At 54.4% G+C, this 13,640-nt stretch overlaps 1 protein-coding gene across 9 annotated transcripts in view; it reads right to left on the bottom strand.

Annotated features, from left to right (window-relative positions):
• The window catches only part of PRRC2B (proline rich coiled-coil 2B), a 90,495-nt gene extending 78,859 nt beyond the window's left edge, over positions 1 to 11,636 (bottom strand). For 7 of the 9 annotated variants that reach the window (XM_047830968.1, XM_047830973.1, XM_047830970.1 and 4 more), the window contains exon 1: positions 11,546 to 11,635. The gene's annotated coding sequence lies outside the window, so the exon portion shown is untranslated. Of the gene's footprint in view, positions 1 to 11,545 lie in introns of all 9 variants that reach the window. The other 2 variants (XM_047830977.1, XM_047830969.1) reach the window with 2 other exon arrangements.
• Between the last annotated feature and the right edge of the window lie 2,004 nt (positions 11,637 to 13,640).

Here is a 13,640-nt window from a genome sequence, read left to right as displayed (position 1 = left end):
GCCGACACTTGCGGACCATCTGACATTTCCACGGAGCAGGTTTCTAGTTTGCGCCCAAGGAGCTGAGAGGCAGCAGATGAGAGCTGTAACCCGGCCCCGCGCTGCGGACTCCAGACCCTTCCCCAGGTGAACCTCACGGGAGACAGATGCCCTCTGGCAGGGGCGCCCTGAGGGCTGCAGAACGCGCCCCACTTGCAACAAAACGAAGACCCCATCTTGCAGCCCTCCTCCAACGGTGGCACTCTCGTGGCTGCACCCTGAGGAGGCAGGGGGGAGGCAGCAGTGGCCTCCTGACAAGCCCCAAAGGAGACTCCCTAGCAACAAGCCATGCCACCCGGAGGTGATGCGCCCTTTAATCCGGCGAGGAAATACTTCACCAGGCTGCCTCAATCGCGGTCACAACTGCACAGAGGACCCTGCTAACCACCGTAGAGGTGGGTGTCCTAACTATCACCCCCACGTGGAGGCCACAGGTGAAGGAAGAACAGGCCCAGGTCACCCCGTTTTGTGTTCTGTCACTCAGCAACTCATGTCGACCCAGAGGCGAGCCGCACACACTAGGGGGTGTGCTTACGCAGAGACGTTTCATCAACAACTCAGCCCCTGCAAATCCACCTTCTCTTTGAAGAAAATAAATTAACAAACCCAAATATGCTGAAGGCGGGGGCGGGGGGGGGGGTGCTAAAAGGGCTCAGTTGGTTTAAATGATCTCCAACAAAGCCCAGAGCACTAGAGCCCCGGAACCCACAGGCTATTTATTCCCCAAGCCTCAGACACCACAGGAAACCCAGGATGATTACAGCCACTGGGCCTCCAATCGGGCAAGACCAGGTCTGAAGTAACAAAAAGGAAGAACCCAAAAATAAGGGCCAAGTGTCCCCAGGGGCTCTCACAGGCGCGCCAAGCCAGTCACAGGTCAAAAGGAACATGTGCGCCCACGGCTGACACACCACCTCCACTCACTTATCATTCGTAACAGGTCTTAGAGACGTCACCCCCACCGATGGAGCTCTATTCTCACAAATCCCGGGCCCCCTCCCCGCTCCATCGTCTCCGCCACCATCCCTGAACTACCACAGGCCGTGTGTGCTGCCCTCCACCCTAACAAGTTCACACCACAGACCACACGGCCCACCTTGTTCCCCACTCCCCGTGTCAACACCGAATCGCACAACCGCAAGACCTCTGCAGGGCCACACTGGCTCATTACATCTCCTCTTGCCGCTGCTCAGTATGACCGGCACGGCGTCATGACTCACCCGGGGTACAAGGAACTACAAGGGCCTTTTGTTTTATTCCTTAAGAGAACAAGAAAGGACCCCCATGATAATATATAGATTATATAAATATATATTATAGGAAATATTATCTAAATCTATAACACAGCCAATTATACATTTAACATATACATTAAATATACAGCCTATATGGAAACCACATATAAAATGTCTTTTATTTATCTTTGTTTCTATTAAGATATACCTATAAGCACCTATTAGCTCCTATTTTCCAGTGGTCACTTCCGATTTAGAATTCATATGCATAAAGCATTCCCATTAGTGGAAAACAAAATTGCTCTCAAGACAGCACTCATCAACTGATCTGAAAAAGGGACGGCGGTCCATGGCCATCCCACCCCGAACGCGCCCTATCTCATCTGAAAGCAGAATAGTGGGCGGGAAGAAGTGACTCATTTTCTACTTTGGGCACTTCTAAAGCGTTTGGGCATTTTTGTAACAAGCCTGTGTCATTACTGATACATTGTTTTTAAGGTCTGGGTAAACTGAGCAATACAGAATCAACACCTTACACCGTTTGAGCTGAGTAGGTGCCGTGGTCACCGCAACACCGTACGACAGGTTTCATCCCCATCTGGCAGGAAACGGAGGCTCGAAGGGATGAATGGCACTTGTTCAAGGTCCTCCAGCAAGTAGATGGAAATGATGGAAACGAACACTCCCGTTTGCCTGATGCCGAGACAGGTCGTAGCCCAGCAAGCTGCAGGGCCTCCCTTGCACCCGTGAACTGCCTGAGTGCACCTATCTTTATTCCTAGCAAGACATTTACCTGCAACAGCACAGGGCGCCAGCAAGTGACCAGATGCCAGTACTTACCTTGAACGAAGACAAGTATGGCAGAAAGTGCTCCGATGCACCCGCCCCTCGGGGAGGCCCCTGCTTAAGGTGTCTGAGCTCCTGGAGGTGAAGACAGGGGCTATCTGATTTGGGTCTAAATCTTCTGCACGTAGCACAGGACTTAGCACACTATTAGAAACAGCCACATCTAGTAAACAAATGAGCCCCAAGTGTATACGCCTGCCTACTCCAAACCCCCAGGCCCTTGACTAGTGCTGTATCCAGGAACCATTAATAGCTACTGTTTACTGCGAGCCTGCTTGCCTCCTGCCTGGTACCTTCTACACACTTTGGTACAGGACCCACTGAATCCCTCCCCCCTCCAGGAGGATGGCGTTACTCCCCCTCCCCCCCCCCCCCCCCCCCCGTTTTGCAGACAAGAACAGAGACTCCAAAAAGATTAAATAACCTTCAATCACCCGGCTCACAAGTGGATGGACGAACTTGGATATGAAGCCAGTGGAGCTCAAAGCCGAGGGCTACTCTCCATCAGGAAAGGGAGCAGAGGAGAGGGCAAGGCATTCCCAACTCTGCCAGCGACTGCTTCCAGTTCAAGCTAACAATAACAGCCCTCAAGGGCAGGAGCAGTATAATCCCAAAGGGTACCTCCCCTGGGTACAAGCACAAATCCTTCCCAACCCCGCCTGATGAAATACCATCCAGGCACTTCCAGGGGCTTCCTTTCTGCAGTCACTTCGCCCAGGAAGTGTGATTTCCTTGAATAGCTAGAAGGGAGAGAGACGTGGGCCCTGAAGCCAAGCGGTTGAGCGGATCTGCCTAAGAGCCATCATCAGGAAATGCAACGGAGAGCTGGCCTCCAAATAAGCTCCACAGTAAGAAATATTAACAGCAACAAAACCACCAAGGGCTGCAAAATGGGAGCCTCAGAAATCTCCAGAGAGGCTAGGCTCCAGTGTGTAAAGGCTGGAAGAAAACATCTGTGCCAGGAGGCTACCTGTGCCTCTCTCCACAACCTCCTTCTGGTTCCCACCCTGACCTTCCCCCAGTGAGGTGCCCAGGGCACCACTCCAGCACCAGAAGACCACAGTGAATACTGCTTCCATAAAAAAAACCCTAAGATTCGACACTGACTACTAGAGCAAGTCCGAAACGGTGACTGCTTTTGATTTGGGAAACCGTGCTCATTCATCCAAAATGACAAGTTAAAGGCTATAGGGTTAGTAAAGTCCACAGTCCAGAAACACCCGCTCTCAGATTTATACTATTATTTACAAATGGGCACGAAGTCGGGTTTAAACTTATTCTTATTTTTGAGAGAGAGAGGGAGAGAGAAAGTGTGAGTGGGGTAGGGGCAGAGAGAAAGAGGCACAGAATCCGAAGCAGGCTCCAGGCTCTGAGCTGTCAGCACAGAGCCCGATGCGGGGCTTGAACCCACGAACCGCGAGATCATGACCTGAGCTGAAGTCGTATGCTTAACCCACTGAGCCTCCCAGGTGCCCCCGACACAAAGTTTTTTGAAGAGGAATTTAGCAGAATTCTTTCCAAAATGCTATTCATCTCGAACGGTCCACACTACAGAAACACATGCAATTATGTACAAGTTATACATTTCTCAAGAGAAAACTGGCAGAATTTTACCAAAACTGTGCAATATCCAAAAGTCAGAAACAGCCCCAATGTCCACCAATGGGAAACAGATTAAACCAAGTGTATGCACAAAACATCCTCTGCATTGCTAAAACAGACGACGTAATCCATCCGTACGGACTGTCGTGGCATACATGTGCACAATTTTTTTCTGGAAGGAATGACAAACTTCTCACGGTGGTTTCTCTACAGAGAGACTGGGGAAGAGCGCTTACACTTTTAATACAGCTTAACTTTTCCTGACTGTTTTCTTGAAAAAAGTCAACTGGAAATATCTGAGTCGTGGAATTACTAGCTGTTTTTGTTTTTCTTCATACGCTTGTAGATTTTTTAAAAGCTTCAGAAGTATTATTTTAAAAATGTTAGAAGCGTAACACACGGGTACGCATTAATATGAAAACATGCTCTTGATGTGTTTAAGAATGCATGTTGTGGGGGGCGCCTGGGTGGCTGGCTCAGTGGGTTAAGCGGCCCGCTCTGGGTTTCGGCTCAGGTCACGATCTCCCGCTGACAGTGCGGAGCCTGCTTGGAATCCTCTGGAGAGCACTCGCACGCTCTCTCTCCGCCCTTCCCCCCCGCCCTCAAAATAAATAAACTTAAAAAAAAAAAAAAAAAAGAGTCGAGTCTGGGAGGATAAACACACTGAGCTGTAAACAGTAGTTACTGCCTGGAAAGCTAGAGGAAAGAGCTTTCATTTTCCCTCATACACTTGCTTTTTCTCTTTCTTAATGAGTGTGTATACTTTTGTAATTAATTTTCTATCAGGGAAAAAAAAAAAATTCCACTTTCTGCCTTAGGACAACGTTTCCACTGTCCCCAGCTATTTCTGAACACTCAGCCCATTCACTCCCCCCGGCAGGTCGGCCAGGCAGCACCGCTCCCAGACAGGCCTATGTTTCTGTAGCGCCTGAAACAGAGCAGTTCTTTAAGCTCTGAACTGTATGTAAACAACACCTGCCGAAAAAAGCGCTGGAAGACACAAAGGAGCCGTGGAGAGAGTGGAAAGACTGCCGGGGATGACCTCCTTTTCCCCGTTGGTCCTGCGGCAACGCACCCCACCCTTCTACACAAAGAGATGATCTCGAAGCCCCGGTGGGAGAAGTCGACTCGCGCTTCCGAAGTCCTGTCTGCCCTCCCCCGGGCTGGCCACCAGCCACAGCAAAGCACTCGCCTACCAGGTTCCCGTCCAAAGGGCTCTCGCGTTCTGCAAAGCAAGCTGACCGGCAAGTTTTCTACCGTGGCTCACACGGTTCTGATTCCAACTTAGAAACACATTTTTAATGCTCCAGGGGGCTTGGCATACTGTTTTCAACAGGTGCCTGGTTCTTTTTAAGAATTTTTTTTTTTTTTCTTAAAGCAATCTCTACACCCAACATGGGGCTCAAACTCACAACCCTGATATCAAGATCACATGCTCTTGGTCAGGTGCTGATTTCAAGTCTGCTGTAGTTTCCAGAAGGTCTTCCCTGACCACCCCACACCCAGGCTGGGATGGCCTTGACTCCCACGCACCTCATCTGCAGCTCCACTGCTTCCGCACCTGAGCCCCCTCCCTGTGTCAGACACAGAGCACAGCAAACAGGAAACAGAATGCTGCTTCCTGGCCCCCCCTCCCTCACTCACCCCACTGGGGAAAACGTACCCGTCAATAAAGAGCAAAACCGCACTCAAAAGCTGTCATCACTGACAGATGAAGGGGTAAACAAAATGTGATATATAAACAGAATATGGAATACTATTCGGCCACCAAGAGGAACGGAGTTCGAACACCCGCCACAGCCTGGGCAAACCCTGAAAGCATGAAGTCAGACACAAAAGGGCCAATAGTGTATGATTCCTCTCAGAGAGACATAAAGCAGACGGTCGCTGCCAGGGGCTGAGGGACGGGAAGTGAGGAGTCAGTGTTTGACGGGCACAGAGTTTCGGTTTGGGAAGGTGACAACTTTCTGGAGGGGGGTGGCGGTTACACAACACTGTAAATGTACTTAACGCCACTGATCGTACACTTAGAAATGGCTAAAATGACAAGCCTTACGTATATTTCACAATAAAATAACTGTTTAAGAAAGTGTATTTAAAGTTGTGAAAAGAACTACAGAGAACAGCAACGGAGAAAAGGAAAGAATCAAGGGAGATGATGACACAATCGGGTTGAGAGGTCCGGAGGCCTCTTTAAGGAGGGGGCTCGCTTTCTCCCCACTGGACAAGCTCCCAAGGAACACAAACGTGGCACCAACAGCCATGTGGCCTCAGACTGGTAAATGCTGAAGTCAAGACACTTGGTTCAGACTCAACCCAGTAGATGGATTAAAACCCCAAACTTCACTCATCAGACAGCTTAGCCAGGACTGAAACGGCCAGGTCCGAGACACCCAGAACTTGGTGGCTCAGGCAGGAAGCCACCTTGGGAGTCAAAAGGGACAAGGGCTAAAGGAGAAAACAGAACTGAAGAAGGAGCCTGCATTCTCTCTGGCTAGGAAATGCCACTTATGGGAAATCATGAGCAACATACACCAAGATTTACACGGGAGGATGTGCCCTCAAATTTTGTTTACGTGAAGGAAAAATGGGTAACGACAACTTAAATGTCTAACAACAGAATTAAAAAAAAATCATGGCAAATCCATATAAAGCAATTACACAGTTACTAAAACGTTTTCCGGGGGCCTAGTTGGCTCAGTCAGTGAAGCGTGCAACTCTTGATCTCAGGGTTGTGAGTTCAAGCCCCGTGTCGGGCAGAGAGCTTACTTAAAAAAAATAAAATAAAGTAGGGGCGCCTGGGTGGTTCGGTCAGTTAGGCGTCCGACTCTTGGTTTCGGCTCAGGTCACGATCCCACGGTTTGTGGGTTCGAGCCCTGCATCAGGCTCTGTGCTGACAGTGTGGAGCCTGCTTGGGATTCTGTCTCTCCCTCTTTCTCTGTTCCTCCCCTACTTGTGCATGCACGCACTCTCTCTCTCTCAAAATAAATAAACTTTAAAAAATTAAAAACATAAAATGAAATAAAAATATGTTCTCGAGAAGTTAAGAAAATATACTCTAACGGTAAGAACTATAAACCATGGGGGCACCTGGGCAGCTCAGTCGGTTGAGTGTCTGACTTCGGCTCTGGTCATGATCTCGCGGTTCACGAGTTCGAGCCCCACCTCGAGCTCACGGCTCTCAGCGCAGAGCCTCTGTCCCCCTCTCACGGCCCCTCCCCCATCTGTGCTCTTTCAAAAAATAAATATAACCATTAAAAAAACCAAGAACTGGGGCGCCTGGGTGGCGCCGTTGGTTAGGTGTCCGACTTCAGCCAGGTCACGATCTCGCGGTCCGGGAGTTCGAGCCCCGCGTCGGGCTCTGGGCTGACGGCTCAGAGCCTGGAGCCTGTTTCCGATTCTGTGTCTCCCTCTCTCTCTGCCCCTCCCCCGTTCATGCTCTGTCTCTCTCTGTCCCAAAAATAAATAAACGTTGAAAAAAAAATTAAAAAAAAAAAACAAAAAAACCAAGAACTATAAATTGTGAACAGCGTATATAGTATTTTCCTAACTTGGAAAAAACAAATACGTAAGCCAAGGAAAAAAATACACCAGTCTTGTCTGTAGTTCTCTCCGTATGGTGAGCTTAGAGATGTTTTGTATTTTTTTCTTTATTCTTTTAGTATTTCCCTTTTTTTTCTTTAATAAAGACGTTATTCTTATGAATAGGGAAAAATGTACTCCTAGGGCCTTGCACAACGCCTGGCAAACAGTACCCGCTCAAGGAGTAGCTGGTGCAGGACAGTGACTCTTAAAGGCGCTACATACATACTGCCTCGCCACACCGCCACCGAGAGGAAAGAGGCTGAGAGGCAGAAAGGATCCAGAGCTCCAAAACCAGCTGCAGAGGTGGGAGAAGAACGTGCTCTCAGAGGGAACGTGAAGGGCCGCCAGCAACCCAAGATAGACCTCACTCTGCCCACAGACCGCTCCCGCTGCAGGCAGAGAGCTCTACAAACCAGTGCGGCTGCCGGCATCATACAGAAGCAACCCAGCCCTCAGCTCAGGCCACACGGGGCGGGGGACAAAAAACAAAATCAACAAGTACAGCTAACAGCAACACTCAACCCGGACTTCTGGCTCAAGTCACCAGAGCAAGCCTCTCTCCCCGGGGCCGAGGCTTCGCACACGCCAGCCACAGACACGGTCGGTGACACAGATCCGACAACGGAGCCGGGGTCTTGGAGCTCCCAGGTGAGGCGGCCTGGTCCAAACGGCACCTTTGAAGCCTAAAAGCTTGTCATCCACAATTTCCGTCCACCAGAAAGCTCTCGGTCTTTCTCATCCGTCCTGAGCACCACAAGCTTTATTTCTCCGTCCAAATGACAGACCAAAGGTTCCCAAGTCCACACAAGGCCCAGAAAAAAACGAGACTTTCTTAAGAAACTTGAGTTACGACTTGAAAAGCAGTCTGGTTACCCCTGACCGAACTCAAGATTCAGAGCACAAAGCCCCACAGCTCTCTGCCGGAGACTATTTTTCAAGGGGAGCGCACGGCCTTAAAATCTAGTGTAGACAGGCCCCACTTAGGATCTGCCTGCCCACAACAAGACACATACGCTTGATAGTAGAGAAGCCTCATTATCAACTTTAGAAATACATGTCCTGACCCACCCGGCCTATTCTGGTGTGAAACAGAAACCAACACAGAAATGATCAATCTTAAATGGTAGCATAATGAGACATCCAGCCAGCACACAGCCATTAGCAACATGAGTCAGTACTTTGTGCAAGCCAAAAAAAAAAAAAAAAAAAAGGAAAAGAATAATCTTTCAAGTACAATAAAATAATCCTTCAGGAGAAAAGAGAACTGAAATTTAAAAGGGGGTGGGGGATGGTGAAGGGGCACAACAAAAATCCCTCGGCAGGGCCCCAGGCAACCGGTCCGTGCTGGAACTAGTTCTGACTTGCCATTCCTGAAATTCTACTCTCCCAGGGCTTTCTGGCTCTCCCTTCCCCAGGCTCTTTACCCATTTGGGCTTGAAGGAGACTGTAAAGGACCCAGGCCGCTGCAGGCAGGCCCCCACAATGGGCAGAAACATGGCCCCTCCATAAAGCCTTGGGTAACTGAAATCCACAGGTAATCCAAAAGCTTAAGGGGAAGGACAGCAGATTCTTCTCCTTCCCTAAGTAATAGTGCAGGGCCAGCCTGGCCACAATGAAATCAGATAGAAAAGACAGGCCAAGAGGCAGGAAGCTGGGAAAACTAAAGACAGGGCCCCCGCTAAGATGTCTTCAGTCCCGCAGCCACTGGGCCTGGAGGAGGTTCCAAGGAGGTTTTAAAAAAAAAAAAAAAAAAGAGAGAACACAACAAAACCAAGATGGTTGGGGGAATGCCAGAATGTACCAGAACAACTGCCCAGGAGACTGCAGAAGCACAGTAAGCCCAAGCAGAGCGTCTCCAGGGCCGTCTACAAACATGCTACAGGTGTGGCCCAGACATAACCTGGGTCTCGGCCCTCACCCACGACCGAGACCGGGGGTCAGTTTCCCTTGCATTAGCCTCAGTCCTCCCTACGGTCTCTAATAAACACCCCGGGGCAGCCTAGCTGTTCTAGGCCGTTCTATTGCTTCCAGGCCCCGAGTAGTGGCCGTGACACGCAAATACTAGCTAAGGATAGAATCTGGGGTGGGGAAGTCACGGCGCCATCAGCCAGGAGAACAGGAGAAAAAGTTCAGGAGCTGAGAAAGGATGAGAAAAGCGGGAAATCAACAAGAACAAGATACATTCTCGTCACCCTCCCACAGAACGAAGCGGTCTGCTGTACAAACAATATGAGGCTCACAAGAGCCCCAACAGATACTCCAGGCAAGGCATAATCATTCCCATTTCACAGATGCAGCAGCCGCGGCTCAGAGACTTGCCGAGGGCAAGCCGATGAAGACCGGAATGCGGGCTCCAGGAGAGACACTTGCCCGAGCAGGCACAGGCTCCCCAAGTGGTCGTCTGCCATCCCCAAAGGAAAGCAGTCATCCTCCAAAGTCCCCGGCCTCTGCTTGTTCTCGGCATCTCTCACTGTTCTAAGTCTGCCTTAAACAAAGCTGTGAACGTGCCTGGGAGGGGGCAAGCAGCCCAGACCCGAGGACACGGACTTACTACCATCAGTTCCTGGGAGCTCCGCACGCTACTCTCTCCCATCCTCGTCTCCCCATAGAGGCTGAGCACCGAATGAGCCAAGTGCTCCAGAGACGTTCGGTGCCTTCCATTCCTCTCCCGTCCACGCCTTAGCCCAGCACCTGTGGTATCTGCACCAGCTCCATCAGGTCAGTCAGCCCTACGGGTGGCATCACGGTGGCTCAATTCCATCCTAGGGCTTGATGGCAGTTGCAGAAACTACTACTAAGCACTAACCTGCGGGCCGGGCCCTTCCAGATCTTTCACCACCTCCCTAACTCTACAAGGTGGAGGATGCGAAATTTAGGCCAATGACGGCTCTCTGAACCCTAGATTTCTCTGGCAGAAGGATCTGCACCCCGAAGCCTGGGCCTCCCCAGGCCCTCTGCACCACACCGCCGTGTACAGAGCGAAAAGGCTCAGTTAGATTCGGAGAAACCAGGCTCCGACTTCACACGGCTGGTTCCAAAAACCAAACTGGATAAATGCATACACAGCCACACAAAATGCACAGAAAATCTTGGGGGGGGGGGGGGAGGGGGGCGGAGAAAGAAAAACCTCAGGGCCAACTTAACAACCCCGTAAACCAAAGGCTTCTAAAGGCTTCTCCCTGGCAGCCATCGAGCAAACGACACCGTCTGGGGAGCCTCCCCAGCCCCCGTTTCCCCCCACTTCCTCCGAGCTACCCATTCCCTCGAAAAACACCTCCTCTTCTCGCCGAAAGGTGGGCTCGGACCTCCCGCGGGATTGAGAGAGAGAGGGAGGAAAGAGAAAACCGCCTTCCAGCTTTGTGTGTGGGCAAATCCACTCCAGAGGCCCACGGTCTCGACAGCGCTGTTCCTCACTCCGGCGAAAGGGGGGAAAAAGGAAAAAGAAGGAAGGAAAAAAACCCCATCTGGCAGGCCCTGAGGAGCGACATCCTGTTTATTATTAAACGCGCTCAGTAGCAGAGCATGGAGTATTTCGAAAATAACCCCGTCGCTGGCGCACCGAAAGGGCGGCCGGCGGCGGCGAGCCCCCTGCCCCCTGCGCGCCCCCGGCCGGCGACTCGGCGAGGGGGAGGGGCACCGCCGCGCCCCCCGCCGCCGCCGCCGCCCCCCACACCTCCCGCCCGGGAATGGGGGGGAGGGGGGGCGCCCCGACCCCGGGACTCCCGGGCGGGAGGGGTGGGGCCTCTGCAGGCCGGCCCGGGGGGAGGGGGGCGCAGGAAGGCCGCCCCGGCTACTTCCAGGCCAGCGGGGCGCTCCGGGCCGCCGGCCCCCGGCGGGCGGGAGGCGGCCCCGGGACGCGGCGACCCCCCCCACCCCCCCCGCCCCGCCGGCCCCGACCCCGCCGCCCGCCGCCTGCCCAGGCCGCGCGGCGCCGCACAACAATGGCGAGCCCGGGCCCGGCCGCCCGCCGCCCCCGGGCCGGCCCCGCCCGGCCCCGCGGCCCTCGCCCCGGCCGGCGGGGCCCAGGCGGCGGCGCGCTCGCGGGCGGCGGGCGGCGGGCGGCGGGCGGCGGGCGGCGGGCGGCCGGGCCCGGGCTCGCCGCTGTCACTCAGTCAGCCAGCCGCCGCCGAGACAAAGCCCCGCCGGGCCGCGCCGCCTCCATCTTAGCGCCCGACCGCCGCCCCGGCCCCCGGCCCCCGGCCCCCGGCCCGCGCCGCCACCCCGCCGCCCCGGCCCACCTGGTCTGGTTCCGCGGGCGCGACTGGGCCGGGCGATGGCGGTCGGGCGGCGGTCGGGCGCGGAGGCGGCGGGATGGCGGCGGATTGCGAGGCGGCGGCGCGGCTGCTCGCTCCCTCGCTCCCTCCCTCCCTCCCTCCCTCCCGGGCTCGCTCGTCGCTCGCACGCTCGCTCGCTCGCTGGAGCCTCGGAGCCTGTGTCTCGCCGCTCGCCTCCCTCTCGCGCTCGGCTCCCCGCCCCCCCGCCTGCCGCCGCCCCCGCCTCCTCCGGGCCTCCTCCTCCCGCCGCCCGCCCGCCCGCAGCCGCGCCTCGGCCCGCGCAGCGCCCCCTGCCGCGCCGCCCGCCCGCCCGCCCGGAGGGTGGGGGTGGGGCTGGGGGCCCCGGGAGGGGAGGGGCCGGGCGGCGGGGGGAGGGGCGCCGGAGGAGGCGGGGGCGGGGTGGGCCCCCTCCCCCCCAGCCCGAGGAGGCGAAGGGGCCGGGCAGCGGAGGGGAGCGGCCCGGGAGAAGGGGGTTTGGGGTTCGGAGGAGACGGAGGGGAAGGGGCACCGGAGAAGGGGGGGGTGCTGGGGTCCCGGGAGGGGAGGGGAGGGGCCGGGCCGGGCAGCGGGGGCGGGGGAGGGGCACGGGAGGAGCGGGGCTGGGGTCCCGGGAGGGGAGGAGCCGGGCAGCGGAGGGGAGGGGCACGAGAGAAGGGGGGGGCTGGGGTCCCAGGGAGACAGAGGGGAACGGGTACGAGAGATGGGGGGCTAGGGTTCTGGGGTGGCTGAGGGGGCTAAGGGGGAAGGAAAAGGGCCGGAATTGGGGCTGGGAGACTAGGGGAGGAAGCTGGGAGAAGGCGGTCTGGGAAGCGGGTGGACTTGGGCTGGAGGCCCAGAGAAGGGGTCCGGGGAGAGAAGGGGAAGGGGTTCTTAGGGAGGGGAAGGGGAGGCGGTCCTGGGGAGGAGGCTGGGGCGAGCCGGGGGAGGGGGGCGGGGAGGAGTGGTCCGGAAGAAGGGCTGGGCTGGAGAGGGAGAGGGCCTGAGGTGGTGAGGCCCAGACGGAAGAAGGGCTGAGAAGGGAGGGGGTTTGAGCCTGGATCCCCGCCCCCTCCCCTTCAGCACTGCCGCGCCTCCTGACCGACCGTGAGCCCGGGTTTTGTTATAGGATATGTACACAGAGAGGAAACAGAAACAATACATTGTTAATTCAAAAGCAAGGTTGTTGCACGATATAGATACTTTATCCGTTTTTGGAAAATGAGAAATAATAAGCCAATCGTCTTCGGTGTTTGTGTACTTGCGTCAATGCAAAACAAAAGGTCTGGGAGAATGCACTCTTGTCTCGGTTACCTCTGCAGTCTGAGGTCTGGAGAGCCAAGAATCCTCGCTTTTCATTCTCAGTATATTGGCAATTAGAACAACAAACAATTTGCAAATGCAAACAACATAAGGAAATGTGGCAGGGACCTGGAATCCAAATCATCTGCCCCTGTCTCTGGCACTTGATCACCTACACCTTAAACCACAGCCACAGGCCCTACCCTGTGTGCAACAGTTTGGAGCGGTTTGCCTCATTTCATCCCACCCCTGAGGCGGACGTTATTTTTTCCAATTCACTGATGAGAAACGGAGACTCTGAGAGGTTAAGTAACTTGCCCAAGGCCACACAGCAAGACCTGACAGGAAAGCCAAACCTACTGCAGCCTAACGAATAAGGGTAGGGGTTGCCACAGAGCACAGTGCCTGGCACACAGTAGGCGCTCTATAAATACTGGCTGGTTTGTTGAATGGCAGAATGAGTGGCTCTTATAGGCTGGTGGGTAGAGACTCCCTAAGAATCGGGGAGGTGGGGGGAGTCTCTTTTTTAATGATCTGACAAGAGAGAACCTAAGATGAAAAGCTTCAGCCTTGAGTGCTCCAGGAAGACAGAGGAGGAAGTAGTAAAGACCACAAAGGGGGTAAAAACCAAGTCTACAAGTGCGCTGCTCTGGCAGGTCTGGTGTAGGGGAGTGACGCCCTCTGGGGACAGGAGGGCTGCTAAGTTCCTGGGACTTCAAAGGCAGCAGATGCTTCACTCCTGCAAAACCCAAGGATCAGGCTGCATCCAAATCGCTTGCCC

This window comes from Prionailurus viverrinus, chromosome D4 (assembly GCF_022837055.1).
Source record: "Prionailurus viverrinus isolate Anna chromosome D4, UM_Priviv_1.0, whole genome shotgun sequence".
Classification (NCBI taxonomy): domain Eukaryota; kingdom Metazoa; phylum Chordata; class Mammalia; order Carnivora; family Felidae; genus Prionailurus; species Prionailurus viverrinus.
The sequence above is the reverse complement of the archived record's forward strand: the minus strand, read 5'-3'. Positions and strand labels throughout refer to the sequence as shown.